This window comes from Sparus aurata, chromosome 21 (assembly GCF_900880675.1).
Source record: "Sparus aurata chromosome 21, fSpaAur1.1, whole genome shotgun sequence".
Taxonomy (NCBI): Eukaryota; Metazoa; Chordata; class Actinopteri; order Spariformes; family Sparidae; genus Sparus; species Sparus aurata.
Genome location: NC_044207.1, coordinates 8,901,786 through 8,927,709, shown reverse-complemented (window position 1 = coordinate 8,927,709; position 25,924 = coordinate 8,901,786). Strand labels below are relative to the sequence as shown.

The following is a 25,924-nucleotide window of genomic DNA, read 5'->3' as shown; positions in this document are numbered from 1 at the left end:
GCTATTCTATGAATATTTTCCAAGGGGCCTTTGTGAAGGACGATGTCCAGATTTAGCGTAGCAGAGCGCCATCTTCACCTACACCTCCTTCTTCCCTTCTTCTCTTCTCAATCCGGATCTTTCTTTCACTGATTGTCCACAGCCGTTCGAAGGCTGATATAATTTGCTAAGAGAGTCTTAGCCAGTTGGATGAGTGACAGAGAAAAAAAGGGCGCAGAAATAAAAGCTAAATAACAATGCCTCCATATATGGTCATTTGCATTCACACAATCCCTCGTGCACCCTCTCTGGCACAAAGCCTTGTCATATTCATGCCTGGACTCTCGCCACAGACAGACACACAAACATGCAATCTATCCGCTGCTGTCCGTCCATGCTATTATTTTTGGGGGCAGCGCTTTAAATGGTAAATGCCAAACAAAGACAGGAATTAAAGGGAAGGGGGGTGGGGGGGAAGAAAAGGGAAGGAGAGGGTAGGAGACATGAGCGAGGAGGGGAGAAAAAGAGAAGATGACAGTGCCTGAGGGAACAAACATCACCTCCTGTCTGGCTCCCTGACAGCAAGGAGCAGACAGGTGGAGAAGGGAGGAGGACGAGCGGAGCAGTTTGCGTATGTGGGTGTTTGTGTGTTTGAGCGCAGAGGTGCGGCATCTTTCCAACCGAGAGAAGGGCATCTGTCCGTCTCCGCTCGACTTGGACTATAGCATGTGGCAGCTGTCCATGTCTGTCGGACTGCCGCGCTATTAGACGCTATACCTGGCCCAGTGTCTTACCCTAGATCTGCAGCACCATCATGCATCTGTCCAGCCGTCTGTTGCCCTCATGCTATCTGTCACTCTGCCTGTCTGTCCTTGTGTACGTCTATCTGTGGGGCGAAAAAGCTGCATGTTCCTGTTGCAGCGTGCACACTTTTCTGTCTATTTGCCCACCTGCTTGCCAATCTGATGAGTCTGTAGCTGCGCTTTCTTCCTGCCACTCTACATACCGTCACTGTCTTTCTGTATGTGCTGTGCATCTGCCAGCGCGGCCTGCCTCTCTGTTCCCTGTGGATCTCATATACTGATAGATGACTGGAGGATATACTGGGATCAAAGCTCCTCGGCTGCTGCAGGGAGGTGCCCCCTCCTCCCCGCTTCCCAGCACATGACAGTGGCCTTCAACAGACACACATGCTGTCAAGCCTGCACATGTATACACTGCACATACACACTCGCTGGCATGCACGAAATCAAAGTGTCCGGGAGGAATCGTGGGATTGAGAGGGCAGGGAATAAATCACGTGTGCATGTGTGAAGGTTTGTTTGACTTTCATGGTTGTTATAGCTCCCGATGGGGTTAAAGATTAGCTTAGCATTGAGCTGTGGGCAGACTGACACTGGAAACAGGGCAATTAAGATGTTAACGTCACACCAGCTTCCTTTGACAGCTTTTCTGGTCTGCTCAGACTCACTGAATAGTTATTTCTGACAGTGTCATTCAAAGCAGAATGAGTAGGATTTGTCAGCTGCGATCTGTGAACACAACATTTGAAGTTGGCCCCTGCTCCCAGGCTCCTCCTTTATCATAGCTTCCTCTTGGATGCCTGCTTAATCAATCTGGCACCTGATTGCTACGTTTTGATAGAGTCTTGCTTTCATAACCTTCTTGCTGATATTGGCTCGGGGGTACACACCGTCTGCCCAGAGGTTGATGCCCAGGCACATCCTGAGCGCAGCCAAATAAGAAAATGCAGGCACAGGGCAAAGTCTCTGCAGATACAGATGCTGATATTTTTATTTTCAATTGTAATAATTATTATTCATATTAATATTCATTCAGTAGATCATCATTTTTGTGGCCCTTACACCGATTAACAGGTCACCAAATGATTCATCCCTCTCCCAGTTAATGGAAGCATTACATTTGCTGGTAGGTCTTTCCTGTAGGAAAATGACTGGTGGTAATGAATTGTAACTGTTCGTTTTTGATAAGCATAAAATAAGCCTATCATTAGAGATAATGTCTGTGGATATACAGTGGCAGGACAACAAAGATAACAAGACAAAATGCTACAAGTATACGCACTACCAGTCGTAAATTTGGGCACAACTTCTCATTTAATGTCTATAATACACAGCTGACAGCCCTATTTGACAACTGTTAGAATTCACATTATGGCGAGAACCAATCAGCTAAGTAAAGAGAAACGACAGTCCATCATCACTTTAAGAACTGAAAGTCAGTCAGTCCGGAAAATTGCAAAAACGTTGTCCCCAAGTGCAGTCGCAAAAACTTTCAAGCGCTACGACAAAACTGGCTCACATGAGGACCGCCATCAGGAGAGGAAGACCAAGAGTCACCTCTGCTGCTGAGGATAAGTTCATCCTAGTCACCAGCCTCAGAAATCGCAGGTTAACAGCACCTCGGATTAGAGCCTAGATGGAAAAGCAACAAGCAGAGAAGATTTGTTTGGGCCAAGAAACCCAAGGAATGGACATTAGACCAGTGGAAATTTGTGCTTTGGTCTGATGAGTCCAAATTTGAGATCTTTAGTTCCACCAGCCGTGTCTTTGTTCGACGCACAAAAGCTGAACGGATGGTCTCTACATGCATGGCTCCCACCGTGAAGCACGGAGGAGGAGGTGTGATGGTGCGTTGCTGGTGACACTGTTGGGGATTTATTCAAAATTGAAGGCACACTGAACATACATGGCTACCACAGCATCCTGCATCGACATCCCATCCCATCCGGTTTGCTTTTAGTTGGACCGTCATTTATTTTTCAACAGGACAATGGCCCCAAACACACCTCTGGGCTGTGTAAGCGCTATTTGACCAAGAAGGAGAGTGATGGAGTGCTGCACCAGACGACCTGACCTCCACAGTTACCTGACCTAAACCCAATCGAAATGGTTTGGTATGAGATGGACTGCAGAGTGAAGGCAAGAAGGCCAACAAGTGCTCAGCATCTCACCTGTATGTTCTATGTTTGGAGTTTACAAACCTTTATTTCATTATGCAACCCTGTATTGTGTAATGACAAATCACCTTGAACGCTGAACCACAGTATTTGACGGACTAAAATCTTGCCCCGATGTTGGCCCTAGAGGTATATTATGAATGTCTGTACAACATTTTGTGCCAATCCACCTTAGATGTCCAGCTGGAAATTAGCTAAAACTCTGACTTGCTGGTTGCTCAAAAGGAAAAGTCAGGAAATTACCACAGTCACTAGCATTCAGCCTCTGGGGATCAGGAGTAACTGTAGCACATTTAATGGCAATCCATCCAATATTTGTCAAGATATCGCACTTTGAATAATAAGCCTCATGGTGAAATTAGAGGATAAGTCACCAAAAATCATTAGGGTCCATCCTCTGGGGAACATAAATATCTGTCCTCAATTTCGTGCCAATCCATCCAATAGTTGAGACACTGCAGCCTGGACTAAAGCGGTGGACTAATGGACTGACACTGACATCCCCAGGGTCCACACTGCTAGAGTTGCTATTAAAATCTGTCACAGTGAGGTCTGTGGATTATCCAGAACATATCCCACTCCAGCAGTGTTTCTGGAAAGAGTGCTACAATTTTCAAATGTCATTTGTCATGGTGGTGTGCACCATAAACTAAATTTCACATCCATTGCATTCGGGTCGTGGCGGAAATCACAGATGTGTGACTCAGAATCTTGGCAAGAAAGCCTATCCAAATGGCAAGATTCCACATGGGGTCAGTGAAAAATAAAATGTTTTTGGACTTTGGGTGAACTGACCCTTTTAAATCTGAACAACTCATGGTTCGCTAAATCATAAACAGTTTAGAAAGGAAAAGGAACTGGCCTGACTCACAAGCTGAATTTGCACCACAGTAAACGCTCGAGCTTATTGTGGCACAAGTTGTCTCTTTACCCAGAGCCTGAACAGGCTGAAAGCGTATTTTCTGGTGCTGTGTACAGTACATCCAGCCTGGTTGTGCAGCCCGGCCAACTGTCTTTGCCTGCCAAACACATGTATGGCAAAACTGACTCTCCAGGCTGCAGCAAAGTGTGCACATCCAGGCAGACGGGCTCCCTGGCCGGGGGAAGTGAGGAGGAAGAAGGATTCAAAGCCCACATGAAGTATCACACAGATGTGTGCGTTGAATTTAATAATGTACACGCCGGCACTGTCGTTCAATAATAAAGAGAGCTAAACAGGCGAGAACACACTGCTCCCTCTCTTTTATTTCTCTCTTCCTCCCTTCCTCTCTACTTCACACAGACACACACACACACACGCACACACACACGCACACACACACGCACACACACACGCGCGTGCAGTCCCTCCCTGGTGGATAAATCAGTCCTTTCATGCTCTGTCGTCTGCCTGGCCCTGTTCTACTGTGTTTCTATAACAGAGAAGAAGCAGTCTTTCTCTTTTACTATTCCAATGGTCACACATAGACCCCCCCCCCCCCCCCCCCCCCCCCCATTCTTCAAAGGGCTTCTGGTGGAGTCAATCTACAAGTACACTGTAGACTGAAGATAGGGGACTTACAGCATGTGTAATGACTAAGGAGGATATAGCAGCCTAATGAAATGTGTATGCGTGTGCGCAAGTGTCTGGGTATGTGTGTGTAGATGGCGAGGTATAATTTGCTCTTAAGTGATAAGGATGGAGGTAATAGCTTTTTGAAATAGGACCACGACGATGATGAAGACGGCCTGATTAACACGAGTATAATAATGTTATCATCGCCCTGTAATCAGGTGATGGCTCAGTGTTGATAATGACGGTGCTAATGATGATGACGTTGGCCCTGCTGAAAAAGATCTGTAATGATTGAAAAGGGACAAGATCACTGTGCAGTAACTGGCTTGCAAAAAAAAAGTGTGATTTTTGGGTGCGGAGGAACGTATGTTAAGATATCTAAAATGCATTGTTTACTTCAGTGTCTGTACAGCTACACCCCGCAAGCTTGCGTGTCCTTGTGCGTGTGTGTGAGGGATGCAAAGAAAACAGGACACCACCAATCTAAAAACATTGGCTACTGCCCTATCACTAACATGAAACCCCACAGCGTACCTTTAAATATTGTGGTAATAGGGTGCAGCAGAGATGATGTATTTCTGCAGCCTAACCCTGAAATTAGCATCGCCCTTGTTTACTCGACAAAAAGCCAATGGGATATTTCAGTTGGATTTTGTATTATTGCACAAATCAAACTCGTTAGCGACCGCATTTCCTAAGACACATGAGCCATTTATACTTCAAACATGGGGTAATAACTGACGTATTTTATTCCGTAGAGTCAAAATCTTTCAGCCAGTATTAACTGCATTTCAGGCACGGTGGCGCAGTGGTTAGCGCTGTTGTCTCACTGCAAGTTCGGCCCTGGGTTCGTTTAGATGTTCTCACCGCATTTGGGTTGGTTCCCCCCGCCATCACAGCATGTGCATTAGGTTCATTCTCTGGACAGTGCCCTTGACCAAAGCAATGGCTAAGATATGGAGTTGGTTCCCCAATGCTGTACATTGGCTGCCTACTGCAACTCTGGAATTAAATGCACATTGTATGATTATATGTGATAAAATTAGTATTCTCCTTCAAAACATTGACTTTGAGATGATGGAACTGCGGTGGTATTCCAGATTCAAGGACTCATTCCCGTGGCACTCTATATAATGATAACAGACTGTTAGAGGTTAAACGTTCCAGAAACAGGAAGCATAATGCATGACTTGTTCCTCAAGTTTTTTCAGTAAGATGTCACACTGAAGTTGCAGTACTGCATCAATGATAGACATTGCTTGTCATAAATACAATGGGACTGGATTTTGCCCCACTTGTTTTAGATGCTTCCCTCCTCGTTATCAGGCTTCGGCAGAGCTCGATGAGTGTTGGGGCAGGGAAACATCTAAAACATGCGGCGGTGAAGATATTGTTACCTTTTTGGGGTATGTATATATATATATATATATATATATATATATATATTAGGGCTGTCAAAGTTAACGCGTTAATATAGCGTTAATAACGCGTTAACGCAACATCCTCTTAACGCCGTTAATTTTTTTAACGCGCGATTAACGCTCGGTATAAAAAAACAAAAAACAAAACGCGCATTGAAAGATTTACGGCCGTCAGTGGCACCTGTAGTCTTGATCCAGAGGGTGGCAGAAAGGGAATCAGAAGAAGAAGCAGCAGGGTTGGCGGTTCGGGAAAAACACGGTGGACTGAAAAGTGAGGAAATTGAGAAAGGACTTACCGTAAAATACCAAATAATAGCCGAGGGGTTTAGTTGTTTCAATCACTTAACAGACCAAAAGGCAATTTGGGACAGGCGTTTAATTCCTTCCTCACAATAATCCTGGATGAAAATGTCACAAACTTCTCCAGCTTCTCTGTGAATTCTCTGGCATCCTCCTGTAAGTGAAGTTGTTGCGGCGGAGGAAACGATTCAGCCAACCAGCACTCGCTGCAAACTCCTCATCTCTGCTGTCACTCACGGTGGCGGACATTTGTTTCTCCATCACCCTGATCATTTTGTGGGACACTCTCTCATGGCGTGCCCGTTTGCTGATAACTCATCCCCGCATGTTTATCTCAGGCTCCTCGCTAGCCTTCTTCCTTCCTCCAGCAGGCAGCCTGGTCCTGTTGCTGTCCTCCTCGGACAGACGCTCAAGCTCCGTTTCTCTCACTCTCTTCTGGTCGACAGAGAAACATCTAGCGGCTGCTTCTCCCGAGTTTTCCTCTGCATATTTTACGACAGAAAGTTTGAATTTCAAGTGGTACTTTTTATTGTTTTGCTGCACCGGAGCCATGGTGATCATCAGTGTGATACTGACTGACAGAAAGCAGCACACTGCATGAAAAAGGCGAAGAAGAAAAACGTGCAGTGTCAGTGGACAGGTCTTCTTCCTTAATTTTTTAAAAAATAAAAAATTAGACCCGACATTTATTTGGAACCGGCGGTTATTTACCAAAATATACATCTGCACCGGCGTTTAAAGGGACCCTGTGGATAATTGAAACCCGTATATTATTTGGTCATTTACGGTATGAACGGCAAACTACTTTCAAAACAGCCAGATGGTTCGGTCGATAGGACAAAAGTTATCTGCATGTACTATCGACATGAAATGAGTTACCATCGAAGTACATTGAGTCTCAAATATCAGTTGCAAGCCAAACACACGGCAGATGCAGAGAGCCCCCCGCCAAAAGCAGACAACAAAAAAGGCCTTTTATTTTCCTGCATGATTTGAAGTGTTGAAAAAAAATGTTCATAATGCAAGCATATTTGCCCTTTCTTATGTTGTTAAAAGTATTAAGCACATTAAAAAATACATCAAGGTACATTTAGAACAGAAAAAAATGTGCAAAAAAAAATTGCGATTAATTTGCGATTAATCGCGAGTTAACTATGGACAAAATGCGATTAATCGCGATTAAAAAAATTAATCGTTTGACAGCCCTAATATATATATATATATATATATATATATATATATATATATATATATATATATATATATATTTTTTTTTTTTTAAGAACCCCTCATAAAGGGTTTATTTATTTTGTTTTTTTATTTATTATCAATTTACCATTTATTAACTATGGCTAAAATAAAGACTTAATATGTCTAAATGAATGTTAACAGAGCATTTAATTATTCTCAGCATATAAGCACTTGAGAAGATGCAAAACACATGCACTTATTCTAATGAAGCAGGCAACCCACAACTTAACAATGGGCCTCTTCTCTCATTAACCCTTATAACAAATCGGTAGTAGAATGTCATTTATCAACCATTAGATAAGGCAGTAGTTACAATACATAACCAAAGCTGTTAAATGTATGTCTTATTTTATCAGTGTCTTATAACTGATCTACAAAGCATTTTTTAAATATTCATTGAAAGTGCATCATGTAGTTTTAGAGAAGAAATTCAAACTTACAATTTTGATATTTCACTGATTCTTGAGACTTCAGCAAAAGCATGTCCCACGAAGAAAAGTGCCAATTCCACTGAACATTAATAACATTGTCTTGTTTGAATTAATCATGGTTGTTCATCTGTGGGTCTTTTGCGTAAATTGAATTTGTTTTTTTGCATATGTTTGTTTTGATTTTTATTACTCATATGATTAAATGACAGCTCAGTATCAACAAACCAAGCTGTCCCAAAAGAAAAGAATTACATGACACACTCCAGATGATAGAGCGGAATGTAAAACATTGTCAGAACAAAATGAAAAGCACTGGCAAAAAGAACAAACCAGAAATTGAACTGGAAGCCATCTTATGCTGGAATCACATCAGCAGTAAAGCAGTCAGCACATCGACATACTCTGTACTCATGGGTCAAACCGTGCCCATGCTCTTTCGCAACTCTCATTCGAAAATGTAATCAAAGTAATATAATGTAAATGTAAAACAATGATTGTCCAGCTTACAATGGAAGTCCATGGTTTTGGTCTAAATGGATTCAGAGGCACTCTGACAATAGTTGTGATTAAAATCCTTCATAAATCATGAATAAATCAACAGGTTACAATTTAAAGAGTCCTCATCAGAGCATGAATGGATTCAACACATTAGAGGATTCACTGATCTGCCAAATGTTGTTAATGAATACAATAGGTTAAAATGTCCCTGAAAAACTATTATGTAAAGTTATTAATCGATGCAACATTGACTTGTGGCGAGTGGCGACACTGTTTGAATTGTTTGTTGTAATCAGGCCACAATTTCTTTACAATCTGTTCCTCAACACACATCCACAGGTCCACAGGGCAAAATGTAGTAGTTCACAATAATTGTGAGATGTCTACAATTTTTTTTGCCTATTTGTTTGTACTGCCGTCAACTTTCTGGCTTCAAGAACAAAAAACGTGACTGCCATTCCTTTAATTTTCCTTTGATATTCCTCTAATATTTTAAGATAGGTATTACATCACAATGTGTTTTGATGACAGTTTTATCGGGATAATGCACTTTATTTTCATAATCCTCGCTCAGTGAATGTATGTGGTTCGTTAGTTTGTTAGTTTTTATGAAGATTATTGCAGGTTTCACCAGAAAATTGTGGGGCTTTTACGTATGCTATGATTGCTATGGTGGTTGCTGTAGACCACGGCTTTTAATGTTTTTTGTATTGTATTTTGCTTTGTATAGTTATCTAGGCTGTTATTTTATTTGTGTTCCTATTTGTTGGTGCTCTTTCAATAAAAGAAAATGCCTATTTTCCAGCACCCCACAGATGATGTATTTTCTCTTCCTCTGTGGATTTCTGACAGCTTGTGTAACACAGACGTTAACCACCATTGTTTCGCCAATTTTTAAATGTATACATTTCAAAACTTACCTACCACTTATGTGACAGAGACACGAGCACTTGGCCATTTTATTTATATATTCATTATATAATCAATACAGCAAATGTTTTCATTCAGTACTGTGGGCAGACTGGAGGACAATAAAAAATAACCCAGAAAAAGTACATAAAAGCATATGGAGATACACAAAGTCATAAAACATGCTGAGTATTGCATTACTATTATTACCAAATAGGAATCAACTTATACGTCATGGAGAATTGTTTTACTGTTACCGAACTGTATATAGAGTAGTTAATAATAAAAGAGGAAGAAGTAATATAACATCTTTGATTTTTTTTTTTAAGTATTCGTATATTGAATGAAAATCAAAACTTTCACATACAAAGGTTTCAATTTGTGAGGTCACACACTGATGTTGGACGGGAAGGCCTGGCTCTCAGTCTCTGCTCTAATTAATCCCAAAGGTGTTCTATCAGGTTGAGGTCAGGACTCTGTGCAGGCCAGTCAAGTTCATCCACACCAAACTCTCTCATCCATGTCTTTATGAACCTTGCTTTGTGCACTGGTGCACAGTCATGTTGGAACAGGAAGGGGCCATCCCCAAACTGTTCCCACACAGTTGGGAGCATGGAATTGTCCAACATCTCTTGGTATGCTGAAGCATTCAGAGCTCCTTTCACTGGAACTAAGGGGCCAAGCTCAGCTCCTGAAAAAACAACCCCACACCATAATCCCCCCTCCACCAAACTTTACACTTGGCACAAAGCAGTCAGACAAGTACCGTTCGCCTGGCAACCGCCAAACTCAGACTTGTCCATCAGATTGACAGATGGAGAAGCGCAATTGGTAACTCCAGGGAACGTGTCTCCACTGTTCTAGGGTCCAGTGGCAGCGTGCTTTACACCACTGCATCCAACACTTTGCATTGCACTTGCTGATGTATGGCTTGGATGCAGCTGCTCGGCCATGGAAACCCATTCCATGAAGCTCTCTACACACTGTTCTTGAGCTAATCTGAAGGCCACATGAAGTTTGGAGGTCTGTAGCGAATGACTCTGCAGAAAGTGCAAGACCTCTGTGCACTATGTGCTTCAGCATCCACTGACCACTTTTACGTGGCTTACCACTTCGTGGCTGAGTTGCTGTTGTTCCCAATCGCTTCCACTTTGTTATAATACCACTGACAGTTGGCTGTAGAATATTTAGGAGCGAGGACATTTCATGACTGGACTTGTTGCACAGGTGGCATCCTATCACAGTATCAAGCTGGAATTCACTGATCTCCTGAGAGCGACATATTCTTTCACAAAAGTCTGCATGCCTAGGTGCTGCTTTTATACACCTGTGGCCATGGAAGTGATTGGAACACCCGATTTCAATTATTTGGATGGGTGAGTGAATACTTTTTGCAATATGGTCTATATTTAACAAGATCTGCAGCACTCTTTTCATTCAGGACCAATTTGCTTCTAGATGTGACAGAACCACATAAATACAACACAGAACCATTTGGTTGCAAGAAAGTGTAAGACTGGTGGAGATATTGATTATTGAAAATGATTCTTCATTACGGTGAAACAAAAATCTGTTATCGACTGGATTACTGTTACCATTCAGCACCAACCATGTAAATGAATGATTGTTGCCAAGTTCCCTTAGAGTCTCTTGGATGTTAAGGACAAACTTCAACCCAATCCAGTGAAAATGAAGCTATTATTGTGGCTGAGAATACGCATACCAGAAATCACTAAAATTATGAAATTTTGATCAGAGGGTCAAAGCTGAGGGCCTCTAGAAATAACCACAAAAAACTATGCAAACAATGTGCAAGCCGCGGTCTCCGCCGTAGCAGCATCTATAGCAACCACCATAGCAACGATATCTTACATAACAGCACCACAATTTCCTGACGAAACCTGCAATAATCTTCGTAAAAAACGAACGAACTAAAGACCACATACATTCACTGAGCGAGGATTATTAAAATAAAGTGCATATTTCTCAATAAAGATGTAATCAAAACGGTAATACTATGGTAATATTTTCATACTTATCTTAAAATATTCAAGTTTTTACTGGAAGTAAAAGGAATGGCAGCAATGTTTTCCGTTCTTGCAGTCAGAAAGTTGACAGTCACCTGACATGGACGCAGGCAATACAAACAAATGGGCCAAAGAATTGTGGACATCTCACAATTTCAGAGGCGTTATTGTGAAACTACTACATTTTGCCCTGTGGAACAACATAGCTATTATACATTTTCATGTGAGACTGGGTTGACCTCAAATGTAGCAGATTTATTTAAGTAATTTTCTCTAAAAAATGTAAAATGTGTTTTTTATGTCCAAAATTCTTATCTTGTATATGTCATGCTATAATTAAAAAAGTTGATCATGTTTCAAGTAGTGTAACATTTTTTTTTACAAACGTGAATGTTTAACATTTGGTAGAATATATGTGTACATATGGTATCGACATAATATTGTATAATACCTGAATCTATGTAAGCCTGATTAAATAGGAATACTTAGCTTTTATGGTGTCTGACGGTGTTGGCACTAAGCAGCTAATGACAGGAAAAAAAGTGTATTTACTCGAAAAAGAACAAACCCTGGAGGTTGCACCGAAATATTGCATGATTGCTGATACCCTGCTCTCTCAACACATGACTTTAGATTTCTTCATACTTCATACGTTTTCTTTTCAAAATTGAAACCTGTTTTATCCAAATTCCCAAGAACCAGTGATCTACATTATTAATGAGGTAAACATTTTTTTTCATAACTGAATCAACAAGCATGCTGAAAATGAGCTCCCCAGAACACTGCTTGAAGCTAAAAAGGTGGCAGGGTCCGCCACATACACACAAAGTAACACAGTGTGAAATTGTGTTGTCCTTTAAGGTCAGTTTGGTTACTCAGTTTATTCAGTCACGAAGACAAAGACAGTTCGTGTATTTAGTTGGTTTAAGCATACAGACGATCGATCAGTGAAGGTCTTTTATAACTGATTCAAATCTCTTCCCCAAAACTACATACTGCACCTTTAACCATTGATTAAAGCATATGAACCCCTTATGAAAGCGCCTTATTGAAGAGTCCTGCTGAACTTTTTCCGCTGTTATAAAGACACTCCAGTCACAATGAAAGTTACATTCATAGATTTATTATAGAAACACTGACGAGATACCCACACAGTACACAGGATACCATACCACAAGAATATTATGCTAATTGGAAGGCGTATTGATTTTTGGATGCCATGATGATGATGATGATGATGGTGGTGGTGGTGGTGATGATGGCGATGATGATGATGATGATGATGGCGATGTTGGTGGTGGTGGAGGTGGAGGGGGTGGTGGTGATTATGAGTGATGATGGGCAGGACACCAAGAATAATCACTTCCGACGGAGAGCCGGGACGGAGAGATCGGGGGGAGAGGGGAGAAGAGACAAAAAAACTGGGAAATGAGAGGCAGTGAGGGGGGAGATTTTCAAGAGTCACGGTATTATTGAAGAGAGCGAGGGAGAGAGAGGCACAGAGAGAGAGAGAGAGAGAGAGGCGCGATAACAGCGTTTGTCCTTCTTGGACTCAGTTTTGTGACCGGCTGACGGGCAGAACGGGCGGCGGACGAAGAAACTTGAGACAATCACACCGACATCCGACACTGAGAGGTAAAATCAGAGTCAATCTGACTGCAGCCTGATAATCCTGTCAAATGTGAGCCTGTGTGAGGTGTGTGTGTGATGTGTGTGTTTGTTTCGGCGGTCAGGCTGACTGGAGATCAGACCTAGTTTCCCCCTCCGCTTGATATTTGGGAATCGTGTCTCTCTCCGCCTGCCCGCTCTTTGGCACCGCTGCACCGCTCGGCATCCTCCAGACGTCCTTTCCAGTTGAAAACCACGGTACGTGACACTTAACATACTTCGATATCAATTTGCGGTTTCCTCTGGATTGTTTGCGGCAAACAGGCGCATGTGGTTTATTCGAGCGGCGGACCGACTCCGTGCGTATTTGCGAATTCTGTCATTGTAAAAGTCTCTCCCTTTACCGCCGCGCGTCAAACGACCTGTGAGTTTTACTTGTCACATATTAATAAATATTATTGACCAAATAGTCCTAATTGGGAGCTTGGTGAGGGAGATTGAGTGCCTGTCCGCCGGCGCGCGCTCATATGTGCTTTTTATGTGTGGGAATTCCAGCGCCATAATAACTGCTGTGTACATTGATTGATTCTTTTATTGATCCCTTCATCGACCCGCTCAGATTTGTAGTCCCATGTTTTTCTCCTCTAACCACAAGGTGAGGAGAAGGGGCTGTCACTTCCAGCGCAAACTGGACCGGCGCGATATATATATATATATTTTTTTTTTACGCGTGCGAGACGATTCCTAACAGACGGCGTGCGTGTGCGCACTCCTGTCTGGAGGACGGCGGGGGGCAGCGGCTGGCAGACTGTCACACACCGAGCACCGACACCCCGGGGCAAATATTTTACCTGCTTGCCGGCCGTATGCGCAATTTCTCCGCGGTTCGGCGCGTCTCTAATGAGGTTGATCGGCTGCGAGTCGCTTCGGAAGCCCGGCTTAATTGCGTCCATTTATTACGCGACCCTATAAATCTGTGATAATAAGTATTTGGCCTCACATCCAGCGGTGTCGGTGATGCGCTTGAGCACACTTCTTTTCTTTTCTTTCCTTTTTTTTTTTTTTTGTAAATGTTCTCATTTTCTTTACGCTGTGCACAAATGTAATAATGTTTGTGTTTGTGTGTGAGAGCATCCATGGCCCTTCTGGGAAATGCATTTGCTTAGATTCATGACCTGCCTCCTCAGGTTATATCGATTATTGAAGCCTGCTGTGTGTACTATATTTTTGTAGGAGCAAGAAAAGTGGGTCTGCCGTGTCTATATATAATTTCTTGATGTTGTGGAGCGCACAGGCGGCTTTGGATACAGTCATCCTCGCAGCTGGGTCAATTCTCTCATGGGAAATCTGTGCTCTTATAGCCTCTTGTTAAGCGTATATACATAAAAAAAGAAAAAAAAAAAACACAGCACTGAATGGCACACACACACACACGCGCGAACGGACCCTAAGCGCCTCTAATGGCTCTGATCACTGTGAGACATGTTTATGTATGTGGAAAGCTCATGTATTATACATCACTGTGGCACTGGGTTTATGGGTACAATCATCAGCCATCACTCTGTAGGCTATTTGTTTATGTCTGTATCGTATGATATCTGTGTGTGTGTGTGTGTGTGTGTTTGACTTGTGCATATCCTTGAGCTGTGTGCATCTTCCTCCAACACTTTCTTGCCTACATGACCACTTCACCGCATTTTATTTTTTTTGGGGGGGGGGGAACAGCCACGACATTGCAAGGTTCTGTTTTTCTCATGAAATTTAGGGGGGGGGGGATAGGATGAGGGCGACGAGTGATCGGGCACGCACTCTCTCCTCTTCTAATGTGGTTAAAAGAGAGAGAGAGAGAGAGAGAGGGAGAGAGAGCGGCAATCTGTGTGTCAGCATTCGGTTAGTAATTGTTTACACCAGATAGCTCTCGCGTTTACCCAGATGGAGAGCGGAGAGAGCGGTTGGGAGATTCGACGGGAGAGGGAGAGAGGAGACATCAAGGGAGGAGAGGAGGGGTTGTTAGATGGAGGAAGATGGAGTAGATGAAAGGTGGACAGAGGTAGGGGTGGGGCGGAACACGGGGAGAGATTAGAAGAAAAGGCTGGAAAATGAGAGGAGTGTGGGAGGAAGCGGCGAGGGAGGGGCGGCGGTGGGAACAGACAGGTCGCAGTAAGTCGGTGACTTATGCTGGCGATAAAACTGCCTGAAGAATGGAAGCTGGAAAAGAGAGGTGCTGTAGTTGTGACAGGCGGGGGACACACCGGATCCCATTAGCGGACATTACTGTGTATTATGGGCGACAGTAGAGGAGGGAGCTCGGGATAGATGGCGGGGTACTGAGAGGGAAGGGAACGTGGTACAACAGAGGTGTTCTCGGAGAATAAACACCAAGGACGGTGAAAAAAAAACAAATGAAAAAAAAAGGGGTGTATGTGTGCTCAAGAAAGAAACTTGAGAGTTCGAGGACGCACCGGGGAACAGAATGTGAATTCGGGTCTTGAATGATGATTTCCTTTCACCATTATCCCCCCAACACTCTTACATAACCTAGTCGCCTTCCCTGCCAGGAGGGTCTTGTAAGGTTACAGATTACTTACTAATTATGTTCCGGAGGCTCGGTCTCTCTTTAAAAGCCTCAATCAAACTCAGCGACGTGTCCCTCAAGATGATAGCGGCGCTGTCTGAACATCCTGATCACCCTTCAATGGCGAGAAATAATGGCTTCACATGCAGGCCCCCCCCGTGGGCAACACACACAGGGAACATGGTAAACGATCAGTGAGCCTCTATTTCCTTTTGATTCCCTCCTAATGAGAATGGGAGAACCCCCAAGATGTGCACCCATGGGGCTCCTTTCTCTTCCGACGGTATGTGCGGCAGTCGACGGACGCGTACCATTCATTAGCTGACAATTCGCTGAAATGAATCAGACAACATGGCCTCCCAGGGATCCTCGTGGAGAACAAGGAAATAAATGCTTAGTGCTCAAGATGTGAACATTCCCCAGGGCCCTCGCGCGCAGAGATAATATAATGACAGAATTCCCTTTCCGATTGTTTCAAACGGGAAAGGAAGCGAGGAGCTTCCATGATCTGACGTCGCCTCAGATCCTGCTTGTTACAACTCTCCGCTCGCTTTCCAGGCACGGGGAAAATGGAATGAGCTGTATCAAACCTTTGGCAGAGTACTTTTGAAGGGGGGAGTGAAAAGCCTGTGACTGCGCAAGTGACTCCGCGAAGCACTGAATCTCAACTATATCATCTCCAATTACCTACTCAAGGCAAGTGACTGACGAGCAATTTCTCACCCGTACGCGGTGCACCCGTTTAACTCCATCACGACGAGCAGGGTGATGCTCTCTTCCTTCCCGCGGTGCCCTTTGATGGTGATCGTGCATCAAAGGAGGTGACGACACATGATTGCTGATGCTGACTTTTTAAGTCGGGGGGGGGGGGGGAATTCGCCAAGGGTTTTCACGGCATGCATCTCCCAGGAAAAGTGTGGGATTTGGCTTGAACATCCTTCACGCTTTTACCCATCTTCCCTCGGTGCAGCGCCGTGTTCCCGGCCTCTCCCGGGTCCCCAGCGACTGAGGTTGGAGCCGGGCGCGCTGACCCCAGCCTTGGCAGTGCTGTGTCGAGACACAGAGCCATTCTCTCCCTTGTGGTGATGTGAGGGAGGGAGGGAGGGAGTGAGGGAGGGAGGGAGGGAGTGAGGGAGGGAGGGAGGGTGGTCATTTAGTGAAAATGGCCATGTCTAGCGGTGCAGTGTTTTTCCTCTGTGGAGGCCTGCGGGATGGTGCTGCAGAGTCTGTCACGGTCTGATTGTTCTCAGACCGGCATTGCTGTTTACTCGCGTGCCCGTGGTAATGTAGGCAGGTGGGGGTGCACATATGCATGCACGTTTTCTCCAGAAAGCACACACACACACACACACTTGTCTGCGACTTAGAAAAGTCGTGCATAATCATCCTCTCCAGTCTAGAAATTGTACGTGCGCACACGCGGGCACAGGTTATTCAGATTTTCCTCGATTTTTCTCCCTTCGAGAAGAATTGAAAGTATGGAGGCGCATTCTCGTTCTGCTGTCAGCAGGGGGTCTGTATCACTGCCGGAGTGGACTGAATTTCAGAGTGGGATGTTAGATTGGTGGAGGCAACTCCCAGCTCAGTGGTGGATGGCTGTTTGGATGGGTGGGATGAAGGAGGACTGCGATGAAAAAAGTATACGCTCGCTTCACTGGAGACATTATTACACAGAAAGACGTGAGGCTGCTCCGGGCTGAATGTGTGTGTGTTGGAGTGTGTATGTGTTTCCCAGTGTATTTACATTTACACCCTACTGTGTAAAAGTGAGAGAGGAAGAGGGCAACGGAGTCAGACACTGACAGAACGAGGAACCGTCGGTTGTACGTGTGTGTGTGAGTTGGCTGCCGACTTGCTGCCACCGGCTGAAGTACTGGAGTGGTGAGCGAAAATGAATCTCTCTTTTTTTTTTCTCGTTATTTTTTCATGAAAAGTTGAGTTTGAGCCAGGGCTTCGAGTCGTGGCATACCAGCCCAGTGCATTTTCTTGTGTTTCTGTCAAATTGTGTTGCTGAGAGTTCGATGTTGGCACGCGTCAGGTGCACAAACATCAAGTGTTTGAGGAGGAAGAACGCTATGTAAATAAGTGAAGTCCCAGAATCCCTGAATTTAAATTAAATAGGCAGAAAAGAAGGAATTTAAAACCAGCACCTGGCAGTTTTTTCAGTCATGACTTGTAAAGGGATAACAGTTTGTTATTTAGTAATGCTAATTAGTTATGTTTCAGCAGTCTCACAGGGAGTTTGATGTAGAGCTGATATCAGTTTCTTGACTGGCTGCTGTCGGATGTGCTAGCTTGCGCAGGGACCAGTGTGAATGGACAGTTCGCTTTTATAGAAGACGACGCGCCTTCCGGTAATTCAAGAGTGCCTCACCGACATGTTGTGTCCTCCAAGCCACCAGCTAGCTGCTGTTAGCTTTGCCTGCATTTGGGTAGCCTTCAGTTAGCTTAGTAAGTGGGGTTTTAGCTGACGTTAGCTGTTGATGGTCAGTAAATATCTCCTCTAACTAAGATGGCTGCTTGTAATGCAATACAGTGACCTCTTCACTGTTATTTAAATGAATAATTGATTACATTTTTTAAGTAACCTGCCCAACATTGCTTAAAACCCAAGTATTGCATATGTGAACCCGGTTTTTATTGGACATATGTGAGTGGATAGCAACGTGACGTGAAAGATGAGCCCTTCCCTGTGTCGCTCGGTTGCCTGCTCAAGCTTGTGGATGACATGTTGTAGTTGTTTAACGTCGCGGGACCGTGGATTTCTTTGCGAGGGACTCGGGTCGGCGGCATTCCGAAGGGTGTGACTTTCTCGAGCGCCTCTCTGCCAACGTTAGTTGAGAAATCGAGTCTGCCATCGAGGTCCTCAGAGCCCCTTTAAGCCTCCACCAGACAGCACTCAAATACATAGTGTCTGACTTATTGACTATCACTCTTCTACACTGGGACAGGAGATATTATAATACTTATAGCTCAAGCTACGCTCAAACCTTTTTTGATATGTTGAATTTTGGCGAGGTTTTGTAAGGAGACCCAGGAAACGAGCTCGCTCTTGACATTCCTTTGAATCATGAGTCATGGTGGTGGGAGGACGAAGGTGTACAAATGAAGAACAGATCAAAGAACAGGCATATCAGTCACACAGCTCAGCTCACATTACTTATGCACAAGGATAATGAAGGTGGAACCCATGAGGGGGGTCAAATCTCACTTAGCTGCAGAGACGTGGAGGAGGCTACAGTTTGCACTTTCGCACATGGAATCTGACATGGTAATCTACGCATTCTTAACTTTTTCCGTCCAGACGTCATGTGGAAGCGATTCGTTTTGGTGCAAACGCTGAAACGGTTTTCAATTTGACGGCTTTCACTGGCTTTGCGCTCACTCCGTCCCTCAATTCTTGAGCACATGTGAAATTGAAAGCACTAACTGCAGCCACTTAAATAATTTCACCGTGGTTTAACACAATTTAGCAAGACTTTAATAAGCTTTGCAACAAAAGGTGCCAATGACTGTAACCGGCGCTTTGGAATTTAATTTATCAGTCTCAGGAAATTAACTGCTTTTCTGAACAATTGCTTTTGAGTAGAAATATTTGCTTGTATAGGAGGTAGCCTAGCTATTTTCCTTTTGTGTTATTTATCACTTCAGAGTTTTGGCTCATCTTTATCACGGCTGCCAGTGTTTCTGGGAAAAAAATAAAAGCTGCGCACGCCTGAGGTAAGAGTGACTGTGTAGGTGTTTGCTTGGGCTGGTGGTAATGTGCATCTGCACGGCTGCTTGTATCGCATCAGCTGCAGACATTTGTGTGTGTGTGTGTGTGTGTGTGTGTGTGTGTGTGTGTGTGTGTGGCCGTGACAGAAAAGAAACCTACAGTATAAGCTGCCACCCCTGACATAGGAGTCCTGTAGGAATTGAGTAAATCCTATTGTAAATTTGCCTACTCCATGAAGATAATTGGCTTATTCCTGTGTTAAATAGCCGGTCCTACAGGACACTGACTGGGCTTAGCATGCTCCGTGTAGACAGTGTGTCTGCTCCTCTGCTTCTTAGGGACTCAGAGGCACATTACATAGTGAATTACTGTACGACAATGATGAACTGATAGCTGCAGTGCGTAGCCCAGAGCTCCTGTGCAGAGGCTGACATGCACAGGAGTCTGCAAGGGCACGAGTTCGATTCCCACAAGGTGCCCCCCCCCCTCCTCCCCTTATGTGGCTCCCGCTACTTGATGAATGAGAAGTGGTTGCACTGACAGGCTTCTTTAGGAACAATCTGCGCATTCAAGACCTCAGAGCTACTTTTCCTTTGCCCTGAAAAGCTCTCAATTTCTGGTTTTCACACTCGAGTCGATACAACAGTTTCAGGCTTTTCTATTGCGCTCGGATGTGGAGAAAGTGTTGCGTAGCCTTACCTAAATCATTATCCACACATCAAACACCATATGGGCTTCACTCGGTTACTTTGAAGATTCCTTCCTCATCAGCCCTGTGCCTAGAGGAAGTCCTGTGCATGCGCACATGCAAACGAGTGTACATGTGGCTCTTTTTTATGCCCGTTTTAACCCCGTAGTTGCTCAGTAACCACACTAACAGCGGTTGCTTCTCTGTTTCTTGGCCTCGGGGCAACTGCTTAGTGATGAACCCGGCCCCAGCTGATCCAGCAGCTCAGAAGGGTGAGGGGGGGGGAGAGAAAAAGCACCAAAATGCTCAAACCAGAAAATGAGAGATTCAGAGATGGATGAATTGTCAGCGGATGTGCAGCTGTTCGTGTCTCTGCGCAGGCATGTGTGTGTGTGTGCGTGCGTGCGGGGAGCTAGCATGCATAATTCTGGGACATGACCGAAAACTGTCTAGTTAGAGTGCATCAGGAAATGGATGAAAGGGAGAATTCCCCGCACGTGGCGAGGGGAGAGAGATGGAGCTCGGAACGCTTCATCTGTGTGTGTCCTGATGGCTGCTAAGCTGAACAAAGACGAGCGAGAGACAGTGACTACAGTACCTTTTTTAAACCGGCGCTTCTGTCTCTGTGAGAAACACGCCGGACACGCTGTGAAGTGAAATGGTTGAAAGCTTCCTTTTAAAGGTTGACTGATGATGTTGAGCAGATGAAATGGCAGCACCTCGGGGAGGGCTTTTTTTTTTTTTTTTTGAAGCTAAAAATACAGAAGCAAAAGGAATGTTTGTTCATGCCTATCTCCGTGTCAAATTGCGTTGATGAACACCACGGTGCCGAGCTTGATCTGGCGCGCCGAGCTGCCTCTCCTCGGGGCGCCTTCTGTACATCCGTGCATACGTCCAGGTGTGTGTTTGTGCATCTGCGCGTTTCCCGGCGTCTCCGGAGTCACAGGGGTTGAGGCGCAGAGCATGAGGTTCATCAGTGGCGTAATTAATGTAGTGCGGTTCAGTTGTCATGCGTGATATTTCAGCGCCCCCATCTACTTGAGAAGGCTTTTTGATGAATGGCCAATTAGGAGCAGACTCCTCAAGCCTGGTGGCTGACTGATCTCTTTTTAATGGCACTCCTGTTTCTTTGATAAAACGCAAAATGAATCATCGATACCCTGGCCCCGAGGAGCACTGAGCGCAGAATTGAACTGTAATTTGGTGTGTAGCGGCGCTCTGGGGTCGAGGCTGTGAGTGTGCGAGAGCGTGCGTGTTAACAGTGGTCAGTCCCGGTCATCCTCCGATGAACGCGGCTGCTTCTCTGGGGCATTATACGTAATCTGCTGAGTGTGCGCGTGTTCATCGTTAGTCTTCTATCTACATTATCGCCACTGATCTGCCAAATTTCAGTCACTGCGTACGAGTGCAGCGGCCCAGCTGTGTGCGCCGAGGGCAACGCCGATCCAGCCTCGCTGTCGCCGATTCTTTTTTTTTGGCGTTTGATTGCTATTAAAGCACACTTCAATTAGGCCTGGCGAGTTTCCCATCCGGAAAAAAAAACCCACCCGTGCTTAAACGGCGCTGCTGTGTTTTTGATGCTCTAATCAAAAAGTCTCATTTTATATGCATATTTAATGCAACAGAAGTGAAAAGACGAGAGGGAAAAACAGCCTTAAACGTTCAAAGAAATAAAAAGTCTCTTTCCTTTTTTCTCTTTCGACTCGCTGCTTCCCCGGGAGATGGCCAAGATGTATTTGCCGTTTCTCAGAATGGGGTGTCATGGCAGGAGACGGGGCTTGTTTGAGCAGAAGCTGTGAAAACACACCGTGTAGCAATTTGAGCAAGCAGCTAGCATATTGAACCAAAGAGCCCACCAGGAGCTTGTGGACCACCCAGCGGGCGGCAGAGATCTTTGCTACGCTTTATACTTTGCCGCAGTGTTTCCCTCACTCTCGGCCGCTGGAGATCTCTCTGCTTCCCCGAGCAAACAGAACTGGTTCAGAATGAGGTGATTAGTGTTGTCAAAATGTCACTGCATCCCCGCTGTTGTCGGAGGATTTGGACAATAATAATATAACACTGCATGAAACTGAAGGAATGTGTCTCCTCCACCTGCCTGCCCACAGACACTATAAGCCCTCTGATTCTTCGGTTTATGTGGGCTTTCTGTCGGGCTCCTTCAGCGGGCTCCACCGCACAATGTGACGGAGCCCCCCGCTGCAAATTGCGGCCCAGACCTTTTACGCTGGGCCACAATGGAGGCTTGCTTTGCAGGTAGGCACTTGGGGAGATACAGAGGGAATCTTATTTTGTGGATTTAGACTTCATAAACATCATTATCATCTCCCTGACCTTGAGTTGCTGGGCTGTTCAGCGGCGACCCCAATTTTGTCAGGAGCCTTGAATGGGGATGCGTGCGGTCTCCCGGGCACGCGGGCAATCGAGTCAACAAAAAAGGAATTTTCCCTTCGCGAGCGGAGTGTGCGGCATGTCGGCATGCGTGTTGTGTGTGTCTGAGCGAGGGTGCGCATCTCGCGTACGTGCGCTGACTCAGTAATCTTTTCTACCCCGCCGCCTGGAACCGTCAGCATCTTTCCTCCAAGCAAAGTTTTCTGACTGTGCCTCTGCCAGATTTAAACTATGTACAACATTAGTGTAACAGCCCACGCACTTAGAATACAGATTTGTTCTTGAGTGCACGCCAAACGGCCTCTATATTTTATGAGCCTTCTCTCTACTAACATACCGTCTTGAGACTAATTATCATGGTCGCACTGAAACACAAAGCTCGTTTATTATTGCATTGACATCACATCTGTTTTGGCTTGGCCTACATGGCGGGGACTCCGCAGCGCTACAATGCCTGAATCATGTTTCGAAGCTTGACAGCGTGCCGTTTGGACGAAGAGAGTTCCTCGTTGCGTCGTACACAGTGTTGGGCAGAAAGGTTGTTTGTTCTGCACAGTCCTGTCACTTTTCTCTTCTCAAGTGGACTGGAATTATTTATTTTCTTGCCTTTTGTTGGTGGTTGGTGCAGTGCTACTACACAGCGAGGGAGCTGCTCACAGGGGATCATGCTTGATTCTTCGGAAGCAGTTTTCCTCTCTTGGTCCTGGCCTAGAAATGCCTTGATACTTTTTTATTATCATAATACTTCCAACTCCCCCCCCAGCATATTGTATCTGTACACTGATTCCAGCTATTTTTATACATACTGCAAGACTATTAATAAAAGCCAGCGTGAATGGAACTGGTACATGAAAGAAGAGTGGAAATTCTAAAGGAGCTTCTAGTATTTGAATGTATAATTGATTGTTTAATGATATCTCTTGTAGTATTTTTCTAGTTTTATGTATTGCAAAACACAATCAAATTACCAACCCACCACAGCTACAACCATTCATTTAACACGCCAACTTATTCCTGTCAGGGGTCGTAAGTTCACCGCAGCCTATCCCAGCATGCTCTGGGCAGAAAGCAGGAAAGATCCCGGGCAGGATGCCAGTCTTTCGCAGGGTGAGAGCAGACAGACGAGCGCAGATAGGCACATTAATCCACTAATAACACAGGCACAGTTTGAACTGCGGTGCTTTCATTGGCATCCATAAAAATAAAAAGTTTGGTTTTAATGTCCACGACTCGGTGATTTTTAACATGGAAACAAGGCATTATGGTGAACACAAGAAATCAAAGAGTCTTTAAATGAATAGAAGCACAAAGGCCTCATGTTAAATTGCTGCACTGTCTACATTATAGGCCCTTCTCATCCACGGTAAACCCACGCAGGTGTTTTCATTTAATTAGTGGATTAGACCTGATTCCTCTCAGGTTTTAGGCAGAATTAGTGCAGTCATCTCCTGAGCCTGGTTCCAGACTTCTGAATTGCTGCCCACATCGCAGGCTCGTTCAGCAATTCAAATGGGTCTGGTGTTGTGCCCACTGACGTCTGTTTCTGTTGACTGGAAAAAACAGCCGACCAAGATGTGGGCCATCCTTTTCCTTAGCTGCATGCATGAAAGACAGCGACAGGAAAATGGTCAAAATCTCAAGTCTTACATCGACATATTTGTTGAACCAACTTGAAAAATGTTAACTGCTGCTTTGAACGTCCCTTTCTATTGTTTGGTTGGAAAGTGACATGAGCATGATGCTAAATCAAGTTCAGTGAATCTAAGTGCATTTATTCAAGTGCTGTACTTAAGCACAATTTTTAGGTGCTCTGCTTTTTACTTGTTGCTTCTTTCTACCTCTACTCCACAACATTTTGGAGGCAAATATTTCAGTTTTTTTAAATAACTTTAGTAAAGAGTTAGTCTGCAGATTACATGCTGCAGCAGAGCCAAAATTAGTTTATTTAATTGGCAACTGGAGAAAAAAAGCGTTTTTCTCCAACATTTTCACCATACGGTATATCAGATCCGATATTAGCCAGGTGGATGACCAGTCGACCCACAGTACAGTAGATACATACATGGACATACTGTATGTATAATTCATTTTAACTTGAACTTATTTTTGTACATTTCATATCAAAGATGTTAAAGGGACAGTGTGTAGCGATTTAAGTAATTTATTAACTCAAATCAATGTCTTCGTTCATAAGTAAGTCCTCATTGGTGTACAATTACCTCTGCCAACAATCTGACTTATCCTCCTGAGCGAAGAATTACCTATCTGAATATACATAGCACGGGCAAGCTCTATGGAGGCCGCCATGTCTTTCCAGTTTAAAAAAAACTATGGACTGCCGAGAGCACTACGTGGTACTACGTAGTAAGGCTAAACACATTTTCGCCAAGCTAGCTTGACTGCGGAACTGAGAGGGAGCTCAGCGAAAGCGCTCGTCACTAACAATAACAATAACTAACTACATCTTTACCTCATTACTTGAATCAGTAGAAATACTCGACGCTGTTGGGAAAGAGCGTCTCCAACGTCTTCAGAATGGGAGGGGTGAGCAAAGGAGTGTTGCAATGTAGAACCTCACAGCTAGATGGCGCTAAATACTCGATATATTACACACTGTCCCTTTAAGACGTTTACCCAGGTAATATTCATATGTGATGTATGTATGTAATTAGCAGAATATGTTTATGTGTACTCAAGAAGCCTATGACAGTGAAGTGGTAATCCTGCCTGTCTTCAGGCAAACAGTTCCCTCCACTAGCTCTTTTCACTGCCCCTGATCTGTTGTTTTCTTCATGCACGTTATTCATACTCATTCATTACAAAATGAATACGCCGTTTGGCCTCACGGCTGCTTGATGGACATCCCCCACAGTGGTTTTAGTTAGTTCATTTCGTTGCACCTATTACATCTTACAACTTTAAGCACGGTAAGTGTGTGGAGTTTAGTGACCTCGGCAATATTCCAGCATAGCGCTGCCTCACTCTAATCTAATCAGACACAATAAGTGAAAACACCTGTGTGGGTGTGCAGGGCTGCTGAGGCTAACGCCGCTCTACAGAACGGCTGAATATCACTGTTATTACTCAACGCCACCATCAGCCAAATTAATATTTAATTGGCGCTGACACGTCTATTTCTGTAAGCAGAGGCCGCGCCTAAGTATCACCACACAATGGATGCCAATAATAAGTTTAATCTGGTTGCAAAGGTCACGCAATGCAAATTGCATTAGGGAATGTTTAAAGGGTAGGTACACTCTTGATTTCTGTGTGTCTCCTCCAGGCCCGAATATGAGTGAGCCTGATCTTCAACAGTTCAAACCTCTGTCTGTGTCCGTGACTCATGGACCCAGGGCTGCTGTTGGCCTCGTAGGTGCAGGGTCAATAGACCGTATTCACACAGGGCGGCCATTTTCCGCTGCCATAAAACTCTGACAAATTGTAGTCATTTCACAGCTCCCTGATTTAAAAGCAACTGAGTGGTGGTGGGTAGTGAAAATCTGGAGTGACGCTGGGCAATTTTGTTGTAAGGCAAAACGACATATTTGATAACCCATTAGCTAATGTTAGCAATGAACCACTCCCCAGTCAACACA

The 25,924-nt window shown here is 44.5% G+C and overlaps 1 protein-coding gene across 4 annotated transcripts in view; it reads left to right on the top strand.

The window, feature by feature from the left end:
• The first annotated feature begins 12,656 nt into the window (after nucleotides 1–12,656).
• Nucleotides 12,657–25,924, top strand: part of cdh24b (cadherin 24, type 2b) — a 173,717-nt gene continuing 160,449 nt past the window's right edge. The window contains exon 1 of one of the 4 annotated variants that reach the window (XM_030402443.1): nucleotides 12,657–12,986. The gene's annotated coding sequence lies outside the window, so the exon portion shown is untranslated. The other 3 variants (XM_030402440.1, XM_030402442.1, XM_030402441.1) reach the window with 3 other exon arrangements.